Source organism: Crocuta crocuta, unplaced genomic scaffold, assembly GCF_008692635.1.
Source record: "Crocuta crocuta isolate KB4526 unplaced genomic scaffold, BGI_CrCroc_1.0 scaffold365, whole genome shotgun sequence".
Lineage (NCBI taxonomy): Eukaryota > Metazoa > Chordata > Mammalia > Carnivora > Hyaenidae > Crocuta > Crocuta crocuta.
Window position 1 is genome coordinate 55,055 of NW_027533268.1, and position 5,992 is coordinate 61,046.

Genomic DNA, 5,992 nt, shown 5'->3' on the forward strand with positions numbered 1-5,992 from the left:
TTTCCCTTTATGTTAATACTTGCTTTATATATTTAGGTGTCTTTTGATGGGTACATATATATGTATATATTTTTTTAAAAAAATTTAATGTTTATTTTTTCTGAGAGACAGAGCACGAGTTGGGGAGGGGCAGAGAGAGAGAGGGAGACACAGAATCTAAACAGGCTCCAGGCTCCGAGCTGTCAGCACAGAGCCGGGTGCGAGGCTTGAACTCACCAACCGTGAGATCATGACCTTAGCTGAAGTTAGACGCTTAACTGACTGAGTCAACCAGGTATCTCATGGGTGCAAATATATTTATAATTGTTATATTCTTTTGTTAAATTGATCCCTTTATTATGTAATGCTCTTTTTTGTCTCTTTTTATGGTCTTTGAAATTTGTTTTGCTTGATATAAGTATTGCTACTGTAACTTTTTTTCTTTTTTTTTTTCTTCCATNCGTCCTTTTTCTCCCAATCGCTCAGGTTTTGTAAGGTTTCCAATGGCTTCAGATCTTTTCTGTGTGATGTATGGGGGTGAGTGCAAGTACGGATCTCCTTCCTTCTCCGCCATCTTGCCCTCTCTCTCAGCATATAGATTTTTTTAAATGCATCAATTCACCCTGTGTCTTTTGATTGGAGCATTTAGACCATTAGCATTTAAAGTAATTATTGATAAGTGTGTATTTATTATTATTTTTTTGTTGTGTTTATAGTTCTTCTCTTTTCCTTTCTTGTTCACTTGTGGTTTGATGACTTTTTTTAGTATTATGCTGGATTCCTTTCTCTATTTTTTGTGTATCGTAGGTTTTTTTGTTTGTGGTTACCATGAGGTTGATATGTAACATCCTTTGTGTATAGCAGTCTGTCTTACGTTGCTGGTCACTTAAGTTCAAACACACTCTAAAGACACTATATTTTTATTCCCCCCACTCCACATTTTATGTATTTGAATGTCCTATTTTATATCTTTTTATTTTTGTGCATACTTGGCTAACTTTTTCAGATAACAATTGTTTTTACTACTTTTGTCTTTTAACCTTCATATTAGCTTTGTAGGTAGTTGACCTACTTTTCCTCAGTTTGTTTTCCCCAGTGAAATTTGTTTCTTTTCATAATTTGCTTCTAGTTATGGCTTTCTCTTTTTCACGTCATGAATTCCCTTTGAGGGACACCTGAGTGGCTCAGTCAGTTAAGCGTCCGACTTCGGCAAAGTTCATGATCTCATGGTTCATGGGTTTGAGCCCCGCGTTGGGCTCTGTGCTGACAGCCAGCTCAGAGCTTGGAGCCTGTTTCAGATTCTGTGTCTCCCTCTCTCTCTGACCTTCCCCTGCTCATGCTGTCTCTCTTTCTCAGAAATAAAACATTTTTTTAAAAAAATCTGTTGATTCTCTGTAGTGTATTTTTCACTTTAGTTATTTAATTCTTAGATTGTTTCTTTTTCATATTTTTTTCTTTGTTGGTGTTATCACTTAGTTCATCCACTCTTCTCTCAAGTCTGATGAATATGTTAATGACCATTACTTTGAAGTCCTTATCAGATAGATTGTTGATCTCCATTTCATTTAGTTCTTTTTCTGAAGTTTTGTCTTATTCTTTTGTTTAGAACATATTCCTCTGTCTCCCCATTTTGTCTGAGACTATGTGTTTGTTTTTGGGTATTAGGTAGGTCAGCTGTGTCTTCTGGTCTTGATAAGTAGTGGCCTTATGAAGAAGGCATCTTGTGGTGCCCATTAGTGCAGTCTCCCTGATCAACAGAACCAGCCACCACTGTGGGTGTGTCCCTTATGTGGGTTCATAGGTCTTTCTGTTGTGACTTGACTGTGACTGCTGCTGGTACGCTTTTGGACGTGGCTGACCATCAGCCCTGTTGTCAGCAATGATTTGTGTGACTGCTGCAAGCATATTGGTGGGCAGAAATGGACCCAGGTGCAGTTTGCTAAGTGGTACAACTGTAACTGCTGCCAGCTTTCTGGTGGGTGGGATAGCTCCTTTCACAGCTGGTCCCATCTATAGTTACTGCTGGTGTGCTGGTAGGTGGAGTTAGTTCCCATTGTAGCTGGCTGAGAGGCTGGGTTACAGATGCTGTTGGCATGCTATTGGGTACAAACATCCCTTGGTACAGCTGGCTAATTCTCTTGGCCACAATGGCTGTGGGTATGCTGGTTGATAGGAATGATTCCCCAGTGAAGGAGTCACTTTGCAGGGGCACCTGGTCCCAGGCTGAGCTACCAACCAGGTATGGTGAAGCAATAGTTTCTTTGGAGGGGCTCCTGCTGGGGTGGGCCGGCAGGGGAACACTAGGGCAGGGCAAGCAGTGCTAGCAGGGTAGATGGTGAGTATCAGAACTGATGTCTACCAGCGTTGGGCCAGCTAGACTGAAGGAAGTCAGGAAGAATGGTGCCTACCAGCACTCCCATTCCTGGAGTTCCAATAGATCCCTTTCTCTCTAGCACATACCTAAAATTGGTCAGTAAATCTCCATCACATATACCACAGGTGTTTTTCAAACTGCTGCTTCTGTGTTAAGTCTCAGACTGAGCAATACAGCGAGCTGGCCCTTTCAGAGCAAAGTCTCAGTTTCCTCTAGCCATGTGGCTCTCCTTGAGTCAAGCTCTGCTGATTTTCGAATCTCCCAGTTTTGAGCCCTGCTGATTTTCTCAGAGAGACATAATGGGAGCTCTTCCTTTTGGTGTAGCTCCCCAAGTCCAGAGGTACACAAAGTAGGTCTTGATCCAGTCACTCCCCAAGGAGAGGACCTCCATGGCTTTGATATCCCTTCTGCTTGTGTGTCACCATGCCAAATATTTGGTTCTCGGCTATGCCTCTGCCCCTTCTATCCTTCTTGATTTGGCCTTCTTTTAATGTCATTGGCTTTTGGAGGATCTGTTCTGCCAGTGTTCAGGTGGTTTTCAGAGTACATCACATTATATGAAGTCATTGCCTTAGTGTGTCTGTGGGAGGAGGTGAGCTCAGGATCCTCCTATTCTGTCATCTTCCTGTTCTCCTTTAGTTGTTTTAAATGTCAGTGTGGGTTGAGGATGGAGAATCTGGACAGAGCTTCCCAGTCTGCTAACTTGTAGATGTTCCTAAAAAAATTATTTTATCTATTTTATAAACAGGAATACCAAAGCTCAGATAGTGACTTGTGCAAGTTTACACGGATAAAGATAAAGGCTGGGATTTGACTATATTTCTTTTTCCAGGTTTTGTGATTTTTTAAAAATAAACTTTGCATTTTAGAATAAATTTAGATTTGCCAGAAAGTTGCAAAGATAGTACAGAGAGTTCCCATATCCACCTACTCTTTGCCCTACACAATTCTCTCTTTTATCAACGTGTTAGATCGGTATAGTACATTTCTTACAATTAATGAACCAATACTGATACATTATTGTTAACTAAAGTCTGCATTTCATACAGATATCCTTACTTTTAACCTAATGCCTTTTTCTATTCTAGGACCCAGTCTAGGATACCACATTACACTGTTGTCATGTCTCCTTTGGCTCCTGTTGACGCTCACAGTTTCACAGAATTTCCTTGTTTTGATGACCTTGATAGTATTGATGAGTACCACTCAGGTATTTTGTAGACTGTGCATCAACTGGAATTTGTCTGATGGCTTTTCTCATGATTAGACTGGGTTATGGGTGTTTGGGAGGAAGTCCACACAGGTAAAATGCCATTCTTATCCTGTCATGTCAGGGCCTTGATCAGCTGGCCAAGGTGGTGTTTGCTGGGTTTCTGCTCTGTAAACTTACTTTTTTACTTTATATACCATAGTTAAGAAGGGTTGGGGAAGATTAAGCTCCACTTCCTAGAGGGTGAGAAGCTACATGAATTATTTAGCATTCTTCTATAGGAATAATTAACTTATTTTGTTTCTCAATTGTTTCAGGTTTGTCCATTGGAAGCTCATTCACATTGATTCCCATGTCCCTTTGGCATGTCCCCATTGTTGTGTTTCTGGAGCACTTCCTTACTTTCTTGCACTACAGGATCCCTATTTTATATATTCCCTGCCTCAGCTGTTAAGAAATCTGTCATTTCTCCAAAGAGCTGCAGTTCCTTTTAGTAAATCAAAATGTCTTCCAGAATATGAAATATCTAATAGACTGTAGTAGCCAATAGAAACTCATTTGGAAGGGTATGTGTATGTAGGGTGGCTAACAAGGCCAAAGAAAAAGAGAAATATGGAAGGGTCATAACCCAATTTTCTCCTGAATGATAGTTTCCTATACATTTGGAGGCAACTTAGGAGCGTAAACTAAAGTCAGATACCTTAGATTTAAATGCCAACTCTGACACTTTCTAGTTGTGTATCAGTGAACATAAATTTCCTCATCTGTAATATTGGTATAGTAACCGCAGCAGGTTGTTGGCATGATTATTTTTTTTTTTAATAGTTTATTGTCAAATTAGTTTCCACATNCATGATTATTAAATGATATAGAGCACATGCTTTGCAGTACCTGGCACACAGTAAGCATTCTTATGTTAGCTCTTGTTATTAGTTTCATTTTTTTCCTTGTTATTAGTTTCAGTTCTTTACTCATCTGAACTAGCTACTATAATGTCATGAACAACTGTGAACTCTCACTTTTTGTTTGATGCCTATGTTATTCAGCTTCCCTCTTGTATTTCTTTCCGTAGGAATATTTTTGATGGGATCCAGTACATGTTCTCCTTTGAGATTGCCGAGAAGCTGCAAGTGGCATCACTGCCTGGTACTGGAGAAGCATGTGGGGATCTCTGTGTAGGTGACTTTTCTAGGGACCTTCAGCTTTATGTAGCTGTCTCTTCCCCAGACCCATATTCAGGTTCAGTCCACTCTTGGTCTCTATCAGTCTTTATCTTAGAGACCATAAAAAATCATGTCATCTGAATATGAAATATTCCTACTAGGGTGAACTGAACACCAAATCTCTTTTTGTTAATAGAATTAAAATTTTTATTATCCTCCTAGAAAATTTAGTATCCCCTTATTAGGGGAGCTCTTTAAAATGATTCCTTTAAGAAGAAATTGTCTTCCTTTTGATCATGTGATTCTTCTCCTAAAGGTTCTTATTTCACTGCAGATTATGTCTCAAATCTTCCTCCTGAGTGTCAGCACCACCTAAAAGATTGCCATATTTTTTATACCAGTAAGCCTTCTCCCATGACTTTCATATATGATATGTTCTTTTCCAATAATTTTCTTCACTAGACTACATTCAAATAACTTCAAACTCTACCTGGAGTAATATAAAGAGTGCTAATACCTCCATGTCTACTGCTTTTTGAACACTGCTGTTTATCCCCTAGAATGTTCTGGCCCCTGATTTGTGTATGGTATAAATACTCAAAGTATTCAACATTTGTTCATCTTCCTACATATCTTCTAAATATTTGTATCAATGTTGTCATATCCCTAAAGAACATGTATGTAAGTACCCCACTCAAGATAGTACTAAGTATCTTCTTATTTATAATTAGGAGAAAGATAAAGGCTCTCTAATAGGTCTAGAGTATACTCCTCTACAAATTTGAATAAGGAGACATCTTAAATTGAGATAGTTTCACTGCCTTCTTTAGTCCCTTGGGTGTGATTATAAGAAACTAATTCCCAGCTCAGTCCAAAACTGGGTATTTCCTCAATGAGATAGCTATTTCTGAGTCTTAGAGCTTGGACCCTTTATTTATAGTTGGCTACTTGGGGCCCATAATATCAAGTACTGTCTAATATTTCTGTAGAGATTGACTATTTTACATTGCCATTCCCAGTTCATGCTGTGTTCTCTTCCCCCATGGTTGTGATTGGAATCTTCATACTATACCTGCTCTGAGAAAAGAAATCTAGAGATAAATGGAGTAGAAGATTGATGCCAAATATACTTTGAGAGTAACAGAAAGGTGAGTACAAGGGAAATACAGTTTTTGATAATAGACTTTCTATAGTAGTGATTTTCTACAGTAGTCACCAGACTGACTTTCAGAAAATACCCTTCCCTCCAGCAAACAAAAAAAAAAA

The 5,992-nt window shown here is 39.0% G+C and overlaps 1 long non-coding RNA gene across 1 annotated transcript in view; it reads left to right on the forward strand.

The window, feature by feature from the left end:
• The window catches only part of LOC144218010 (uncharacterized), a 26,388-nt gene that overhangs the window by 17,126 nt on the left and 3,270 nt on the right, over nt 1–5,992 (forward strand). Inside the window, exons 4-5 of the long non-coding RNA XR_013331022.1 lie at nt 4,636–4,738; nt 5,746–5,874. This is a non-coding gene — a long non-coding RNA (uncharacterized LOC144218010). The remainder of the gene's footprint in view (nt 1–4,635; nt 4,739–5,745; nt 5,875–5,992) is intronic.